General features: G+C 57.6%; 1 long non-coding RNA gene across 2 annotated transcripts in view; it reads left to right on the top strand.

Annotated features, from left to right (window-relative positions):
• LOC122234117 overlaps positions 1-17,726 on the top strand; it is a 60,257-nt gene that overhangs the window by 21,603 nt on the left and 20,928 nt on the right. For both annotated transcript variants that reach the window (XR_006211863.1, XR_006211862.1), the window contains exon 2: positions 17,406-17,544. This is a non-coding gene — a long non-coding RNA (uncharacterized LOC122234117). The remainder of the gene's footprint in view (positions 1-17,405; positions 17,545-17,726) is intronic.

The raw sequence follows: 17,726 nt of genomic DNA on the forward strand, positions 1-17,726 counted from the left end.
TCAGGGCTCCAGGGCGATTTTATTCCTGGTCCTGGAGCCGGGTGGACTGGCCGGGCCCGGGGTAGGAACTTTCTGGCAGAGCGGGGAGCACGGGGAGGGGGGGGGATGTGAGCCAGGAAAGTGGGAAGGCACCCAAGACAAACTCTGCTGACTTCAGGGTTCCGCTGCAGCCCGCGGCCCCCGTCCAAGCCCAGGCCGCCTCCGTCAGCGGGAACAAAGGGTGACCTCCCCGCAGGCTCCCTGATCCCACGGGGACGGCTCAGCGTCGCTGTGCTGAACTTTTTTCTTTAAACGGTAAGTGCTGCGCGCTCGGGTTTCCTCTCTCCCCGGGACGGCCTCGGCACACCCGCCCCGATGAATCGACCCCGCGCCACATTTGGCCGAGATGACCACCCCCGAGGCCGAGTCGCGGGGGCCGGGCCTCGGCCAGGCCGGGGCGCCATCCGGGAGCAGAGCCGCAACCCCGGGGCCCGGCAGTCACCCCCGCCCCGACACCGAGTCCCTCCCGGGGCGGTCACTCCGAGGACGAGGTCCGCCCCGGCGGGGGCCTGGAGTGGCGGCTAGCGATCGGAGCGGAGCTGAGGACTTGGAAATTTCCACGCGGCGCCGGCCTCGGTGTGGCCCTCCCGCCTCCAACCGACAGGCGATCTTTAGATCGCGAAGCATGTGCAGTCAGGACTCAGTCAACGCAATTCGTTTTGAGCAGCTGCTCCGGGCCGGGCCTCGGGGACCGCGGCACACAAGACAGGTGCGTGCCCTGATTTCCTGGGGCCTCCGTCCGGCCGGCGGGAGGCCCCAGTCAAACCAGAGCATGGCGGGGCTGGGTCGGGGGGGCGAGGGCTTCGTTCAGACGATCCGGTAGGCGAGGGAGTTAAGAGTCAAGAGGGAGTCGCCCCCACCCCCACGTGTGGAAGCAGAAAGAGGGACAGTGACCAGCCTGGGCGAGGAGGCGGAGAAGTCAGAGCCCACGTGCGCTGCCGGCGGGGACAGAGACCCGGGAGGCCGCTGGGGCCTCTCCTCCAGAGGTGACGCCCGGACCGGCCGTGTGACCCGGCCGTCCCCCTCCCGGGGACTCGACCCAGGGCAGGTGGAAGCGGCCTGCGGAGCCGGGCGTGCAGACCTTCGGAGCAGTGCCGTTGTCCCCGGGAGCCGGAAAGTGCCCGCGACCCAGAGACCCGTCAGCGGGTGAACGGATGGACAAGACGTGGGCCCCACCGCGCGAGGGACGTGGGCCGGCTCCAAACAGGAACGGAGCCCTGACACGGGCTGGGACTGCGTGCTGCGTGACTGCGTTTACGTGACATGTCAGCAACAGGGACGTCGCGGAGACAGGAAAGGAGATTCCGGGTGGCCGGGGCTGGGGGAGGGACAGTGGGGTGACGCCGAAGCCCGCGCGGTTTCGTCCGGAGGTGATGAAAACGGCCTGAACTACGTATGTGATGCTTGTGAAGCCATTAAAAACCGCCGAGCTGTGCGCCCTAAAATGGTGAACGTCACCATACGTGGATTATATCTTAACATCAGAAACAAGGCAGAGGAGGGGCGCCTGGGGGGCCCCGGTCGGTTGAGCGTCCGACTTCGGCTGAGGTCACGATCTCGCGGTTGGTGGCTTCGAGCCCCGCGACGGGCTCCGTGCTGACGGCTCGGAGCCTGGAAGCTGCTTCGGGTTCCGTGTCTCCCCCTCTCTCGGCCCCTCCCCTGCTCACACTCTGTGTCTGTCTCTCAATAATAAATAAACGTTAAAAAAAATTTTTTTTTTAAATAAATAAATAAAAGCAAGGCAGAGGAAAGAGCCGGGAAATGGGAGCTTTAGATGTTTCACAGCTTTCTCCACTCAGAAGTCCTGGAAAGTCTATACGGTATTCATGCCTTTGAAACTTTCCAGGCTTTCAAAGCCAGTAACTGCAACCTCTTCTTCAAGGTCTTCTTGCCGGGGGTTATTTCTGTGGCCCGGACCGTCCAGGGAAGGGGCCGGTACGTTTTGAGCACAGTTGCGCACAAACACAGGCATGTCAGGAACAGCAGGGAAGTCTGAGATGGCCACCTCTTTGTTTCTCTCTGGAGGTCTAAACACCATCCAAATCTTTCTGCCCTTCAAAGCCAGCCCTTGCTGGGTCCTCTCAGTTTGAATGTAAGCCTTTTCGTGAAAGAGGTTAGAGAGGGTACTGCCACGTACTGTTGGGCGGGTTGTCCACTGTGCAAGCGGCGTTTATTAAACGTTGCTATATACCAGAAACTGTACTGAGCACTTTACCTGTGATGAACTTTGCTTGATCCTCACATTCACCCTTCAGTGAGGGTTACTATCCTCCGTTTATGAAGACAGGAGCCTTGGGAAGTTCCATGATTTCCCCCCAATTCACCCTCCTTTCCCGGTGGCTTTGGGAGCGATGCAACTCTGGCGGGAGCCTGGCCTCCCCAGGCCTCCCCACAACCCGGGGAGCCCAGGGAGCCTGCGCCTGCCCGTAGCTGAGCCTTCGCTGCCGGAAGGGCAACGGTTAAACCCTCGGGCCAGGGATCGAGCGGACCTGGTCCAGCCTTGCTGACTCTGTTTTCGTGGGAGCCGTTTAATCGCTCTGGGCCTCGATTTCCTCATCTCTAAAGTGGTCGGTAATGATGTCTTTCTAGAGTTGCTGGAAGGACTGAACGATTTTACACCCGCAGGAAACCCCCGGTCCGTGCTGAGGCTCAGAGTCACGGGTGGGCTGCATTTCCCGCCAGTCCCCGAGGGCGGGGGGCTGCGCTGTGTCCTTCACGGCGGTAGCAGGTGCCCGGTGCAGTTCCTGGCTCGAGGTCAGCCCGTCGGTAACAGTTTTTGAACAAACGAATGAATGAGTGCTGCTCAGCGCAGGGGCTGGGCCCACACTGCGGGACGGAAGTCGCCGGAGCCCCGGTAGGAGAGGCCACGGCCCCCGGGTGCCCCCGCCCGGGCAGAGGTCGGCTTCTCCGTGGGTGGTCCCGCCCTGGAGCTCGGTCAGCGCACAGCCCAGAAAATGCGGCTGGAGGGGCCGCCACGCGGTGGGGGAGCTGAGGGAGGAGGCCGGCCTCCACCTGGCCCTGTCCATCTCACCGGCGGCCCTGGCCGCCAGGGACCCCGCGGGGCCCGCCCGGCTTGCCTTTCTCACGGAGAGGGACACCTTCTCCCTCTGCACTTTCCTCTCCGGCTCTCAAATTACATTCCATTCACAAAAAACAATCTAGATCTTAAGACGTGTGAGCGCATTCTAAGGCAAAAAGCGAGGTGGAAAAATGTGGTCAGAGAGCGAGCTCGCTGGGATTGGGGCACAGGAAGTCGCTACGCCCTCCCCCTCTCCACCCACCCACACACACATGCCAGCTGGGAAGCCTTCCCATCTGCTGCGTGGGTTTCCAGCCTCAGAGTTGCCCGCTCGGTGGAGGGGGTTGTGGGGGCTGAGCCAGGAAGGCAAAGAAATTTGGAGGACAGTCATTCCGTCCTTTCTTCTTGGCCAGGGCTGCTGGGTACAGTTGGGCAGGTTGTTCACTCTGTGAGAGTGGCTGGCTGCATTCCACGAGCCATGTGCCCTGGCCTGGGACTCTGTCCCCCGGCCAGAGCATCTTCCCCTCCCCAACAAAGGTACTTCTGCACAAGGGGTGCCCGGGGGGAGGGGGGTCAATCAGCCAAGCGTCCGACTTCGGCTCAGGTCACGATCTCATCGTTTGTGAGTTCAAGCCCCGAGTCGGGCTCTGTGCTGACAGCTCGGAGCCTGGAGCCTGCTTCGGATTCTGTGTCTCCCTCTCTCTGTGCCCCTCCCCTGCTCACGCTCTGTCTCTCTCCCTGTCTCTCAAAAATAAATAAAAACATTAAAAAAAAATATTCACAGATACTGCTTGGGCTAGTGATCCTGGCTTCTGTATCTTTACTTCTTAATTTGCCTAAAACAGAACTTTGCTAAGCGGCTAAGCGTGACCCCCCCCCCCCAGTCGCGCGGATATTCCCCATGGCTCTCATTGATCTACAGGACAATGATAATAACACCCGCCTTAACTGACCATTCTCTATGTGCCCAGATGGCGTTCAGGGATTTTGTATACAGCGTTCCTTCCCCACCAGCACACACAATCTTTATATTATAAAGTATAACATGTATACAGAAAAGTACGTAAAACTTGTATATACTGTTTAACAAATTATAGAGTTTTTTTTCTCATTTATTTTTGCGAGAGAGAGAGAGAGCAGGGGAGGGGCAGAGTGAGAGGGAGACCCAGAATCCGAAGCGGGCTCCAGGCTCCGAGCCATCAGCACGGAGCCCGACGTGGGGCTCGAACCCACGAACCGCGAGATCGTGACCTGAGCCAAAGTCTGATGCTTAACCGACTCAGCCCCCCAGGCGCCCCAACACTCTTGAACCTCACAGCAGCCCTGTGCGTAGCTATTACCATCCCATTTTCCAGATGTGGAGACAGACGCAGAGGGGGTAACTTGCGGGCCTGAGATCGTCCAGTAAGGGGTTGGGGCGGGATTTGAACCCCGGCCTCTGGCCGCATAAACCCATGGGAATCCCCTGCTGCTTCGTCTCGGGGCGTCCTCACGGCAACCTGCTTCTCTCCTTGTCCCCATTTCCCAGACGGGACACTGAGGTCACAGGCATGGCTCGCTTGTCCAGGCCTCCGTGCTTACACCGTCACCCAGTCCCCGTGCACAAGGTAGGTGCTGAATGCCTCTCTTCTGGAAGGTTGCGGGTGCATTCGAGCCCAGCAGGGGCCAACCCCGGCTCCAGGCAGATTTGCGAGCGGCACGGGGACCCCGCCCGCGTGGCACCTTCCTCGTGCCCAGGAGAGACTTGTTTCGGGGCCGAGTCCCAAGGATGCCAGCTTTCCCTCGCGCCGCGTGGCCGCTCGCGGGGGCCTTGGCTGCGCACCCCTTCACCCCGCCGAGCTCTGCACACAGTAGGGCCCGCGTGGAACAGAATTTCACACGGGGCGGGGGTCTCGGCAGCTGGAAGACCGGCGCTCAAACCCCAGCCCCTGCTCTTGTCGCCCGGAGAAAATTACGTCGCTGCCCTCCAGCCGCCTCCTCCCGGTCCCGTGCCCGGGGAAGGCGTCGGCACACAGTAGGCATGTTTCTTTCCCGGACTCGAGACGCCGGCAGTGGCGGATCTGGCGGCCCGAACAAAACCAGAGACGGCTTTTCACGTGGACTCCTTATCCACGTGGCCCCACAGGCTTATTCCTGTTCTGGGATTTTTTTTTTTTTTCTTTTTTCTTCTTTTTTTTTCCCCGTCGCATCTGTCAGTATCATAAATACTTGCAAAGGGCAAGAAAAAAATTCCCCCAGACTTTACGTCAACACAAACAGCCCTAATTGGTCCTGGAGCCTCATAATTCTCCGATTGTCTTGACCGTGTGTATCTGGGAAATTCACAGCGGTAAAGGTGAAGGGTGTTTTCACCCGTGAATGGATGTCTTCAACTGAGATTCGGCTCCAACCCCTCGCCTTGGGGCACTTTTTCTGTGTGTGAGCAGAAATCGGACTTATCGCTTTCTTAGGGGAAGGAGAAAATGCATGAATATTGAATTATTCGGCTGCCAAGAGGGGAGGGGTAGGAGCCAAGTGAATGGAGAACCGGGTTTTTCTTTGCAAAGGCCAAGGCAGGACCCGATGTAGCCCTTCGGATCTGTGTCTGTCCTCCCCCGCTGCGTCGTGTTGGGGGCCACAGGCTGTCATGTTTCTGCTACCCCGGCGTCTCTAGTTTTGGAAAGGATCAGCTGTGGGCGAGTTTGGGTAATTTCCGGTCTGTTCTTCTGGGCTCCTTGGCATATGTTGTTCTGCTCGCAGCAAACCTACGAGCAGGGGTGGTGTAGGCGGAGCCAGCGTAGGGGAGAGGGGAGGGGAGGCCCACGCAAGGCTTTGGCCAAAGAATTGCCAGCCCGGAGGGAGGGAAAGGGGGTGGGGAGCCTGCGGCCGACCTGTGGCTGATGAGGCTAGAACATTCTGCAACGTGGAAGCCAAAACATTCCGGGAGAAACATTCTGTAGCTTCCAGCCTTGGAAGTGGAGGAAAAGGATTTCCTCTCCGGGCAGCTTCTGGGGGCTCTGGGGACGGCCCCCACCAGTGGCAGAGAGGGGCGGGGGCGGGGGACAGGAAACGGGGTCGAGAGACTGGGCAGGACCAAATTTGGAGATACGCAGGGGCAAGAATTTCAGCCCCGGTGGAATAGGGCTCTGTAAACACAGAGCGTCCTCCTGTGACTGTGATCCCGGGGGCAGCCGCCTCTGCTTCTGGGGCGGGTAAACTGAGGCACCAAGCTGCCTCCACTTTGCAGAGCGAGTTTCCAGGAGGGCTGCATGGCTGCGGAGAATGACCACAAGCACGTTTCCCGAGCAGCAGCCGTGTGCACGGACTTCTGTTACGCTCCCGGGTCCCTGGCATGCCCCGCAAGGGACAGGCCATCAGGTCCCTAAGACAGATGTGGACCCTGAGGCTCAGAGAGGTGAACAGTCTGGCCCAGGCTCCTTACAAAGAGTTTACGTTGGGGCGCCTGGGGGGCTCAGTCGGCGAAGCGTCCGACTGGGCTCAGGTCACGATCTCACAGCTCATGAGTTCGAGCCCCGCGTCGGGCTCTGCGCTGACAGCTCGGAGCCCGGGGCCTGCTTCTGCTTCTGTGTCTCCCTCTCTCTCTGCCCCTCCCCCACTTGTGCCCTCTCTCTCTCTCTCTCTCTCTCTCTCTCTCTCAAATAAACATTCAAAAGAAAGAAAGAAAGAAAGCAAGCAAGCTTAAGTGTATATCAAGTGTAAAGGCATTCTCTATAAACTGTTGAACATAAAATAATGAAGAATTCAAAATTGTCATACCAACTGTTAGGAACGATTACGACCATTGCATTACAGGGACTGTTAGATCGAGTTTCTCTGTTGCTGTCTGGCAGAAAATTGACATAATTGATGTGCACATAGCCCAGCTTTCCCATCAGTAAGGCGATAATAAACATACAGAAATATTTGTTTAAATTATAAAGATGTCCCCGATGCAAACAGCATCCCCTTGGATGTGGTTCTTTGCGCATTGTGCAACCTAAGCAACTGACCCGTGGCAACCCTGATGATAAGCAGCCCTGATGCATAAGCAGATTTGAACTTGGGACCGCCTTCCGGAGCCCGGGTACCCCACGGGCTCATCCCATGATTTAATTGGCTTGTGACGTGGCCCCACCCCAGTTTCTAACCTCAAAGACAAACAGCAGTGACGGGTCAGAAGGGAATAAAAGGAATAGCGGGGGAGGGGATGATACAGCTGGCCCTCGAACAACGCGGGCTTGAACTGCACGGGTCCACTTAGGTGTGGCGTTTGTTTCCCCAATGAATACAGTGCTATCAATGTCTCCTCCTCATGATTTTCTTTAGAGTTTTTTTTTTTTTTTTTAACGTGCATTTATTTTTGAGAGACACAGAGAGATAGAGCGTGAGCGGGGGAGGGGCAGAGAGAGAGGGAGACACAGAATCCGAAGCGGGCTCCATCCAGGCTCTGAGCCGTCCGCCCAGAGCCCGACGCGGGGCTCGAACTCACGGACCGCGAGATCGTGACCCGAGCCCAAGTCGGACGCTTCACCGACGGAGCCCCCCAGGCGCCCCATTTTGATTTTCTTAATAACCTTTTCTTCTCTCTAGCCTACTTTATTGCAAGAATACAGCGTATAACACACATTACGTCCAAAATAGGTGTTGATTGGTTGCTTCTGTCATCGGTGAGCCTTCTGTAGGCTCTTAGCGGTTAAGTTTCGGGGGAGTCAAAAGTTATCCGTGGATTTTCGCCTGCAGGGGTGGGGGGGAGGTCGGGACCCCTAACTCCTGTGTTGTTTCCAGGGTCAACTATATATACAGTTGCTATCACTCCCTCCCCAGTGCTGGTACAGGGCCCGGCATACAGTAGGCGCTCATTAATGCAGATCGAATGAACCACTGTGCTTATGCGCGAAGGCTAAGGCCGCCTCCCCTCCCCTCACGCCTTGTCTGACGCCCACGTGGCACCGAGCCCGGGGACGGTGGCAGATGGAGGGGCCACCGTGTGAAACCCCACCGAGCCAGGGGAATCGGAGCCAGCTCCCACAGGCCCCGGGACACCGTGGACCGTGTGAAAGCCACCAGCCAGAACCTCTTGTAATCAGGGACAATGCTCGGCCCTCTGTCCCGAAGGACATCCCGGGGTCTCCGGAGGCCAGAACGCCCTTGCCAAGTGGCCTGGCCCCCTGCCCGCCCAGCACCGCCTTCCAAGGGCGGGACCCACCTGGCGACTCCTTCCTCCCAGCTGCTGGCTCCGGGGGTTCCGGCCACACCTTTCCTGTGGCCGCCCCTTCTCTTCCCGGCCCCCACCCTGCTGGCCGGGCCGCTTCACTTTCTGCCCGCCACCACCCCCAGGCTGTCAGGCCAGTTCCCCCTGGAAGGAGGTGACGAGCAGGGAGTTGAGCACAGGGGTGGTGCTGGCTGGGGCCCGGGTGCCTGACTCGCTTGTCACGCTTGGCAGGGGTGGGTGTTGAGAAGGGGGGGGCTCGTCCGTGTGGGTGCCCTCCTCCCCGACTCGCTCGGGCTTTGCCCAGCAGCCCTGAGGCAGCTGTCACCCCCACCTGCCACATGGGGGACGTGACTGAGGTTACCAGCTGCGGGCAGGGTTTAGGCTCAGGCACATCCGAGGCGCCCGGGGGGCTCGGTCGTAGGTGCACGACTCTGGGTTTCGGCTCGGGTCTTGGTCGCACGGCTTTGTGGGTTCGAGCCCAGCGTCGGGCTCAGCACCGACAGCTCAGAGCCCGCTTGGGGCTCTCTCTCCCCTCTCTCTGCCCCTCCCTGTCTCATGCTTTCTCCCTCCTTCTCAAAATAAACAAATAAACTTTAAAAAATGTCTATCTTTGGGGCGCCTGGGTGACTCAGTCAGTTGAGGCGGCCGACTGTGGCTCAGGTCACGATCTCACGGTTCCGGGGTTCGAGTCCCGCGTCGGGCTCTGTGCTGACAGCTCTGAGCCCAGAGCCTGTTTCGGATTCTGTGTCTCCCTGTCTCTCTGCCCCTTCCCCGCTTGCTCTCTGTCTCTCCCAAAAATACATAAACATTAAAATATAAGTAAATAAATGAATGAAATAAAAAATATATGTATCTTTTCAAAAAAAAAAAATGCTCAGACACGTCTGCCTCCCAACCGGGAGTGACTGACCACGCGACCGTCCTGCCTCACAGAGGCTCTGTGAACCCCGGGGCTCGGCGGGGCCCAGCATGTTCGGGCCGCATCTGCGCCTGGTAGAGATGCAGGGGTCACGGCCGGATCCCCACCCCCCACCCCTGCCCACCTCCTGGCTCCAGTAATACCCCAACAACGCAGAAAGTAGAGTGGCCTTTGCCCAAACGGCAGTTCTTAGGGGGAGGCCACAGCGACTACGTTGCTTCCTTCTGAAGTTTCTCCAGGATGGACGCTGGGGGTGGGGGTGGGGGGGGTCACCACCTACACCTGGGGGGCAGACGTCTCCCGGGAGCCGGGCGGTCAGGGGAACGTGGAGCGGAGGGCAGGAGGGGCGCGGAAGCGAGGAGAAGGGAGGCAAGGACCGCAGTCAAGCCACAGGACCGGGGGGTTACAGGTTACCCAAGACGCGGGGCAGCTCCCGGGGGCGGGTGTCTGTCCCTCCCAGCCCCCCCAGCAAAGCCTAATCAGTCGGAGCCACTGTCCTGCTGAGGAAAGTCCTGCCGGACTGCTGACCACCCCCCCACTTTGGCCTGGGGGTCAGGAGCGCCGTGTCCGGGCCTCAGTCCTGTCAGGCATTAGCAGCCGTATTCCCGAGCAGATTCATCGCCACTCGGACCCTCCGTCTCTTCGTCTGAAAAGTGAGTGCGACACAGTCCGTGACTCGGGGGTGCCTGGTGGGGAAGGGACAGTGGTTGTGAGGAGGAGAGAAGCTGTCATGATGGAATCAAAGTGCTTCTTGGTGTTCCCACAAGCGGGAAAGAAAGGAAGGAGGTTCAGGCCATCCCCAAAAGGTCAGCGCGAGGGTTAAGGGAAAGAATCCTCTGTTTCCTCCAGGACTTGGCCTTGGTTTGGCCCGCTTCCTGCTCCGAGAGGGCCGCGCAGGCCTGCCCTCATTTAACTTCTCCACCGTTCAGTGGCTTTGCCAGGGCCTGACCCGGCGAGGTTGGTCTGATTGTCCTCAGCCTGCGTTTTAAAGCGAAAATAGGCAGGGAAACTGCAGGACCTGCGGAAACGGTCCCCCTCCTCGCCGCAGTGCACGCGGCAGCTGCCCCCCCCCCCTTCCAGACGCTCCCATTTCGTGGTGCTCTGATGCTCCCGGTCAGTGGGTCACCCAGGGTGGTTCCTGTGCCCACAGGCCCGGCGAAGGAGCCAGCGTCGCGGCTCCAGAACTAGAAGCGGCCCTGCAGAGACCCCTTGGGGCTCCGCCTGGCGGGCGAGCGGGCGCGGGCACCGACCTGCTGCAGGAGCTCTGGACCCCAGCCCCCCTCCCCCTCCCCCGCCCCCGTCCGCAGAGCCGTTTTGGGGAACAGGAACGTCATCCCGGTATTGCATCGCACAAGGTGCGGGGCTCAGGCTGGTACTTCCCCGCACCTCCGCCCACCTAGGAAAAAAAATCTCAGGGAAGGACTTCCGATTGGTCCTCCTTAGGTCACATGCCCCTCCCTGCACCAATCGCAGTGTCTGGGAGAATGGCAAATTGTGATTGGCCAGAACCGGTCCTCGTTGCCTAGAGGCAAAGGCAAACTCTGGTGATTGGCACCCGCCCCCTGAACCTCAAGGTCGGGGCCAGCAGAAGCCCATTCCCCAAGGTCGGGGCCGCAGTGTCACCGGCAGGGGGTGGGGGTTCTGGGCAAACCCTGCCAGATGGCCACACCCAGGCCATGTCCAAGGTGGGGTGAGGGGAGCGGGCTGTGTGGGGTCGGTCAGGCAGGGGGAACGCACCCCCTCCCCGCCCCCCCCCGATGGCTCTGGGACCCCCCCCCCCCTTCTGCCATGTGTCCACAGAGAAGGGGTGTGGTGACGCCTCCTGTGCGGTCGCGGTGCGGTGGCCGGGCTGTCCCGATGCCCCGGGCCTCCCTTCCCCGCCGCTAGAGCACACGTTGCAAACATCTGCCCGGCAGGGCGGCTGCTGGGGGTCGCCTCCTGGAGCTCCCCGCTGCTGACAGGAACCAGCTCTCGCCTTTTTATTACCCGCAGCGCACATCTGGGAACACTCTGGATCAGTCTGGTCGAGCCAGTGGGCCGAAGAGCTGACTCCCGGCCAAGCTCACGGGGCGGGGGGGGGGGGGGGGGGGGCGGCGGTGGCGACAGCCCGGGTCTGGGAAGCGCCGCCCCCCCTACACACCCCTCCCGCAAAGCTGCCCCGTGTGACCGCTCCTGGCCGGCTGCCACGGAGGCGGTTGTGTAACCAGCCTCGTCCAGGAGGGAGGGGACGGCCTGGGCCCAGGGCGGGGTCCCCCCGGCCAGGCTGGCCTGCCAAGCCCAGGGAGGGGGCCTCTGGGGTGGTTTTAGGTTGGGGACGTGATGGGGGGGGTGCTGGGGCTTCTCTGATTAGGGCTCAGCAGTGGTTACCCCTCCCCCACATCCTCCCTCGCCTCCGTGTCTCTCCTCTCTCCTCCCCTCCCCGAGACTTCGCGTCTTCTCCTTGGAGGAGCTCGGCCTTAAGCCCCACCTTTGCAACTGAGCAGGGGGCAAGATCCTGAACAAACAGCATTATTTTGGACACACCTAGGCTTTCTGCTGGAAGACGACAGGGGGTGGCGGATGGGGGAGGGGGACAGCTGCGGTCCCTACCCGCCCCCATCCCGTGTTGCACCCCTTCCTCTCGGGCCTCTAAAGAGAGAGAGATGACCCTGCAGCCTCCAGAACTTTCCTGGTGCTCCCGGGCCGTGACGCTGGCTGCCGAGTTGGGCACGGCTGCAGAGAGGGCTTCACGGACCCCCCAGAGCTGTGAGCTGGCAGCCGGTGGCTTCCTGGCCGTCTGTCTATCCATCCGTCTATCTGTCTGTGTGTGGCACCCTCCTCCCATTACCTGCTGAAACCCCCACCACCAGGACACTTTATGTCGTATTTATTTTGTTTACAAGTGACAACTCTTGGGGCGCCTGGGCGGCTCAGTCGGTGAGGCATCTGACTTCAGCTCAGGTCACGATCTCGCGGTTCGTGGGTTCGAGCTCCGCGTCGGGCTCTGGGCTGATGGCTTGGAGCCTGGAGCCTGCTTCCGATTCTGTGTCTCCCTCTCCCTCTGTCCCTCCCCTGCTTGCTTTCTCTTTCTCTCTCTATCTCAAAAAAAGAAACATTAAAAAAAATTAAAAAGAGGGGCGCCTGGGTGGCGCAGTCGGTTAAGCGTCCGACTTCAGCCAGGTCACGATCTCGCGGTCCGTGAGTTCGAGCCCCGCGTCAGGCTCTGGGCTGATGGCTCGGAGCCTGGAGCCTGCTTCCGATTCTGTGTCTCCCTCTCTCTCTGACCCTCCCCCGTTCATGCTCTGTCTCTCTCTGTCCCAAAAATAAATAAAAAACGTTGAAAAAAAAAAATTAAAAAGAAAAATAAAAGTATCAGCTCTTCGGCAAATGGAAAGCCTCACCAGGGAAGGCTGGCTGGCCCCGGGGGCGGCAGGGCAGGGCTGTTAGTCCCGTCTCCTCGAAGCCAGGAGAGCAGAGAAGTCCTGAGGCTCTCGGCCATCTCCCAGGCTCAGCCAGAACGTCCCCTTCAGCCGTGTATTCGTTTTTGGTTTTGTTTTGTTTCGTTTCGGTTTTGTTCACAGTGACCGAATCGTCCCGGGTCGAGGCCCGTGCCAGGTACCTGGATTATAACAGTGCCAGACAGAGTGTCCCTGCCTCCTTCACTTTACTGGCATGTTAAGAATAAGACAAATCCAGTCAGTGAATGCAAGTCATTATGATTAGGGTGGGTCTATAAAGAAGCTAGGCACCAGAACCCATGAGGCCGAGATCAGCCTGTTTCAGACGGGTGGGGCACCTCTAGCCCCCGGGCCGGGCAGGAAGAGAGGTCTCCCCTCGTGAGTAGGGGAAACGATGCTCCAGGCAGTGGGGAGATCACGTGCAAAGGCCCTGAGGTAGAAAAGGCTTGGTGGGGTCTAGGGCCTGAACGGAAGCTGTGGGGCTTTGATGGAGGGAGCAAGGAGAGAGGAACAGGAGGGGGTGGGGGCACAGGACCTGATCATGGGAATCCCGTGGGCCCTGGCCGGGACCTTGAGCTTTGTTCGAAGAGTAGAGGGAAGCTATTCCGTGGGCCGACGCAAGGGAGCATCACCATCTGGCCTGCATTTTAGGAAGACCACTCTCCTAAAGACAGAGCAGAGAGAGCTCTGTCTTGGGACAGAGGTTGGGAGGAGCCAGCCATAATCAGGGAAGCAGAGGTGATGGTGGCCTGGCTGGGTAGAGGCCCTGAGGTGGGACAGCAGGTTAAGCCAGGAGACCTCAGAGTCTCCACCCTCGTCGGGGCCTAGTTAGCAAGGGGAACAGTCAACCACGTATTTAAATACAAAATATAGGAGCAGCTGTGGGGGGCTGCAGGAGTCCTTAATGAGGGGCACCTAACCTCGTCTTGGAACAATCAGGGGGGCTTCCTGGAGGAGGAGACATCTAAGCTGAAAACGGAAAGATGAGTAAGAGCCAGGAGAAAGGGGGTTGGCACAGCGGGAATACGGTGTCCCAGGCAGTGGGAACAACCCACGCAAGGGCTGGAGACAAGAGGGAGCAGACACCTTCGAGGGCCACGGAAGGTCAGCGTCCCCAGGGCAGAGGTGACGAAGGGACACCGGGGACCCAGGAACCACTGGGGGATTGAAACCTCAGCGTCACAATCAGACATCTGCGTCTTCTGTATCTTCATCGGATTTTCTTTTTAATGTGTATTTATTTTTGAGAGAGAGAAAGTGCAAGGAGGGAGGGGCAGAGAGAGAGGAGAGAGAGAATCCCAAGCAGGCTCAGCTGTCAGCGCAGAGCCCGACGCGGGGCTCGAACCCGCGAACCTCGAGATCCTCCCCGGAGCCAAAGTCGGAGGTTTAAGCGACGGAGCCACCCAGGCGCCCTTTTTTTTTTTTTTTTTTTTTTTTAATCGAAAGGGGAAAATGTATAATCTATTTGACTGTGAAAGCCGTTGCACGAATAGCCTGGCTTTAAAAAATATTTAAAATATTTTCAACAACCAAATCTCTCCCTGCGAGGTGCTTTCGGGCAGCAGGGGAGGCTGGTTGGCGATGTGGCCTCCCGGTCCTACAAAGCGGCGTTTGGAGAAGGGGCCTCCGGGGAAGGAGAAACACGGATCCTGGGAAGAACACCCACAGCTATCGAGAAGGCCTGTCGCTGTCACCCCAGGGCTAAAACTGAAGCATTAAGGAGCCCATCGAACTCAACCTCGGCCTGCCGTCTGCTGCGGGCCCGGCCCGGGGAAGGCAAGTCCCACAAAGGTTCGACGAAGACGCTGCATTCGGGGAGCGGAGACGTGCTCATTTCTTTCCCTCTTAACACTGCCTCCCACCCCAGGGATACCTGGGGGGCTCGGTCGTTTGTTTGAGTCAGGATCCAACTAAGGTCCACGCCGTGGAGGGTTAATCTAACATAGACGCTTAACATACAGACCGTAGGCTTCTCCTTTGTTCCTTTCTGTCCCTCTCTTTCTCTCTCCCCTCTCTCTCTCTCTCTCCCTCTGTCCCTATCTCTGTTTCTGTCTCTCCTCTCCCCCTCCCTCTCTGTCCTTACAATGTATTTATTGATGGAACAGAGTTGTTTGTCTTGGGTGGGAGTCTATTTTCACATGGTCCCTAAGTAGTAATGCACATATATATTTATATGTGTGTGTGTGTGTGTGTGTGTGTGTGTTTAAAAACCACTGCACTAGGGGCGCCTGGGGCGGGGGTGTTCGGTCGGTTGAGCGTCTGACTCTCGATTTCGGCTCGGGTTGTGATCTCATAGTTTTGTGGGTTCGAGCCCCACGTCAGGCTGTGGGCTGACAGCTCACGGAGCCTGTTTCGGATTCTGTGTCTCCCTCTTTCTCTGTCCCTCCCCTGCTCGCACTCTCTGTTTCTCAAAAATAAATAAACATTAAAAAATATATAAAAATAAAAAATAAATAAGGGGGGGGCAGACTGTAGGACCATGAACTCCGCCTGCAGGAAGGGCATGGGGAAGAGAATTCCCGTTCTCTGAGCACCCCCTTGCCCAGAGGCTTTGTGCGTGTTCAAGGTGTCGTGGCATAGTGGCTGAGAGCGTGGCTGCGTGAGCAGTGTGGGCCGTGAGGGGCATCGTCCACACGGAAGTTAACGGGGATACCTGGGGGGCTCGGTCGGTGAAGCATCCGACTCTTGGTTTCGTCTCTGGTCATGATCTCACGGTCTGTGAGTTCGAGTCCCACACGGGGATTCTGCTCGGGATTGTCTCTCTACCTCTCTCTGCCCCACCCACACACTCTCTCTCTCTCTCAAAATAAATAAAGTTAAAAAAAAAAAAAAAGAAGTTAATAATGATGGGGCCAGCTAAAAGTTGACCTGCTTTTCAATTTGTAACAGTGTCACTGAGGTCTAAGTCACAGGCCACACGGGTCACGTGTACTCGATTCGGTGTTTCTTTAGTATAGTCGCAGATTGTGACGCCTTCACCACCAGCTAATTCCGGAACATTTCCGTCAACCTGGAAAGAAATTCTCTATTCTGTTCCCACCGTCCTTCCCCCTTTTCATCCAAGTCGGTATCCCTACGCTACCTGTAAGCTCCCCCCTGTCCCTTGGGATTGGCCTACCCTGGCTATTTCTCCAGACAGATGGAATCCTACCGTGTGTGACCTTTCGTGACTGGCTTCTCTCACCCCGTGTGATGTTGTCAAAGGTCGTCGGTGGTGTCCTTTCCTCTTTTTTATGGCCGCGTAATAGTTCAGTGCGTGGCTAGACCATTTTGGTCGATCCGTTCATCCGTTGATGGCCGTTGGGTGGTTTCCACGTTGGGCTATTATGAACAAGGCTGTTGGAATCGTCTGCGTATAGGATTTTGTGCGGGTGTATGTTTTCAGGTCTCCGGGGTTGCAGGGTCATATTATAAGTCCACGTTTAGCCTCCTGAGGCTCTGCCAGGTTCTCCAGAGTGGCCGCCCATGTTACACGCCTCTCAGCCGTGTGTGAAGGCTCAATTCTCTCTACGTCCTCACTAACCCTTGTTTCTATCTGCCTTTTTGGTGACGGCCATGTGTTCTGAATACAGGTCCCTTATCAGATACGCGATTTGCACATATTTTCTCCCGCTCTGTGCGTTGTCTTTTCACTTTCTTGGTGGTCACCTTTGGAGTGGGAAAGTTTTCAGTTCTGACAAAGCTCGATTTCCCTGTTTTCTCTTTCGTTATTTGTCCTTTCAATGTCATTTCAGAGAGCCATTGTGTAACCCACAGTTATGAAGATTTTCCCCTAAGTTTTCTTCTAAGAGTTTTTTTTTTTAATGTTTATTTTTAAGAGAGACAGATCGAGTGCGAGTGCGGGAGGGGCGGGGGGGGGGGAGACTCAGAATCCGAAGCAGGCTCCAGGCTCTGAGCTGTCAGCACAGAGCCCAACGCAGGGCTTGAACCCATGAACTGGGAGATCATGACCTGAGCCATAGTCGGACGCTTGACCGACTGAGTCACACAGGCGCCCCTCTTCTAAGAGTTTTTTAGTTTTATCCATTTTGTCACGTAAGTCTTGGATTCCTTTTTAAGTTTGAGTGTATGGTGTGAGGTAGGGGTCATGCTCCATCCTTGTGCATATGGCTGTCGAGTTATCCCAGCCCTATTTGTTGAAAAGACTCTTCTTTTCCCCATTAAGCGATCTTGGAACCCTTGTTGAAAATCGGTTGACTGTAGAGGTGAGGGTTTTATTTCTGGACTCTCGGTTCTCTTCCATTGATCTATGTGTCTTCCCTCACCACCCAGCCTGAGTGACTGTAGGTTTGCGCCAGGTTTTGAAATCAGGGCAGTGACCCTCCTCCAGGTTTGCTCTTCATTCTGGAGATTGTTTTGGAATTTCCCCTATGAATTTTAGGTTGAGGTTTTTCAGGCTCTTTTTTATTCTAAATAATATCACTGGTAAAATCTTAAGCGTGGGGCCCAAGCGCCAACGTGCCCGGGTTGATGCCTTTGGTCCTACTGCTTACTAGCTGTGTGACCTTGAGCAGGTTAATGGGCCTCTCTGTGCCTCATCCATCTCAGGCGTACGATGTGGATGATGAGTGTTCCTGCCTCGTGGGGCTGGCTGCCACAAAGATGAAATAAGCCAGGACGGGGGAAGGAGATCTTGGCGTATAGCACACTGATGGCCCTTGGCGAGCTTTAAAATATACTCTTACCGGGTCCCCAACCCCAGAAGGTTCGATTTGATGTGTTCAGGTGCAGCCTGGGAAAGGTGTTGTGGCCTTTTTTTGGTTTGTTTTTAGTTTGCCTTTTGTTTTCTTTAACTCCCAGGTGATTTTACAGGGAAGCGCGTTAAGGACGACACAATCATCCCCGCGTGGCGAGGCACCTGTGCGCTCACACCAGGTTCAGGCTCCGGGATCCAGAGAGGACACCTCCCCTGACCTCAGGACGCCCGACAACTTGGCAGGTGGGCAAAGAGACACGCGGCGAGGAGATTCAGTACGGTGAAACGCAACGGTCACGACACAACGCGAAATACGGCGACGTGACCTGACATGAATGTAAACGGTCTCGTCAGAAAAAGTTCGGGAACAAGGCGAGCCCCGGGGGGACAGCGCACGGAGACCACCGGTCCAGAGTCCCCCCTCG

This window comes from Panthera tigris, chromosome E2, assembly GCF_018350195.1.
Source record: "Panthera tigris isolate Pti1 chromosome E2, P.tigris_Pti1_mat1.1, whole genome shotgun sequence".
NCBI lineage: Eukaryota > Metazoa > Chordata > Mammalia > Carnivora > Felidae > Panthera > Panthera tigris.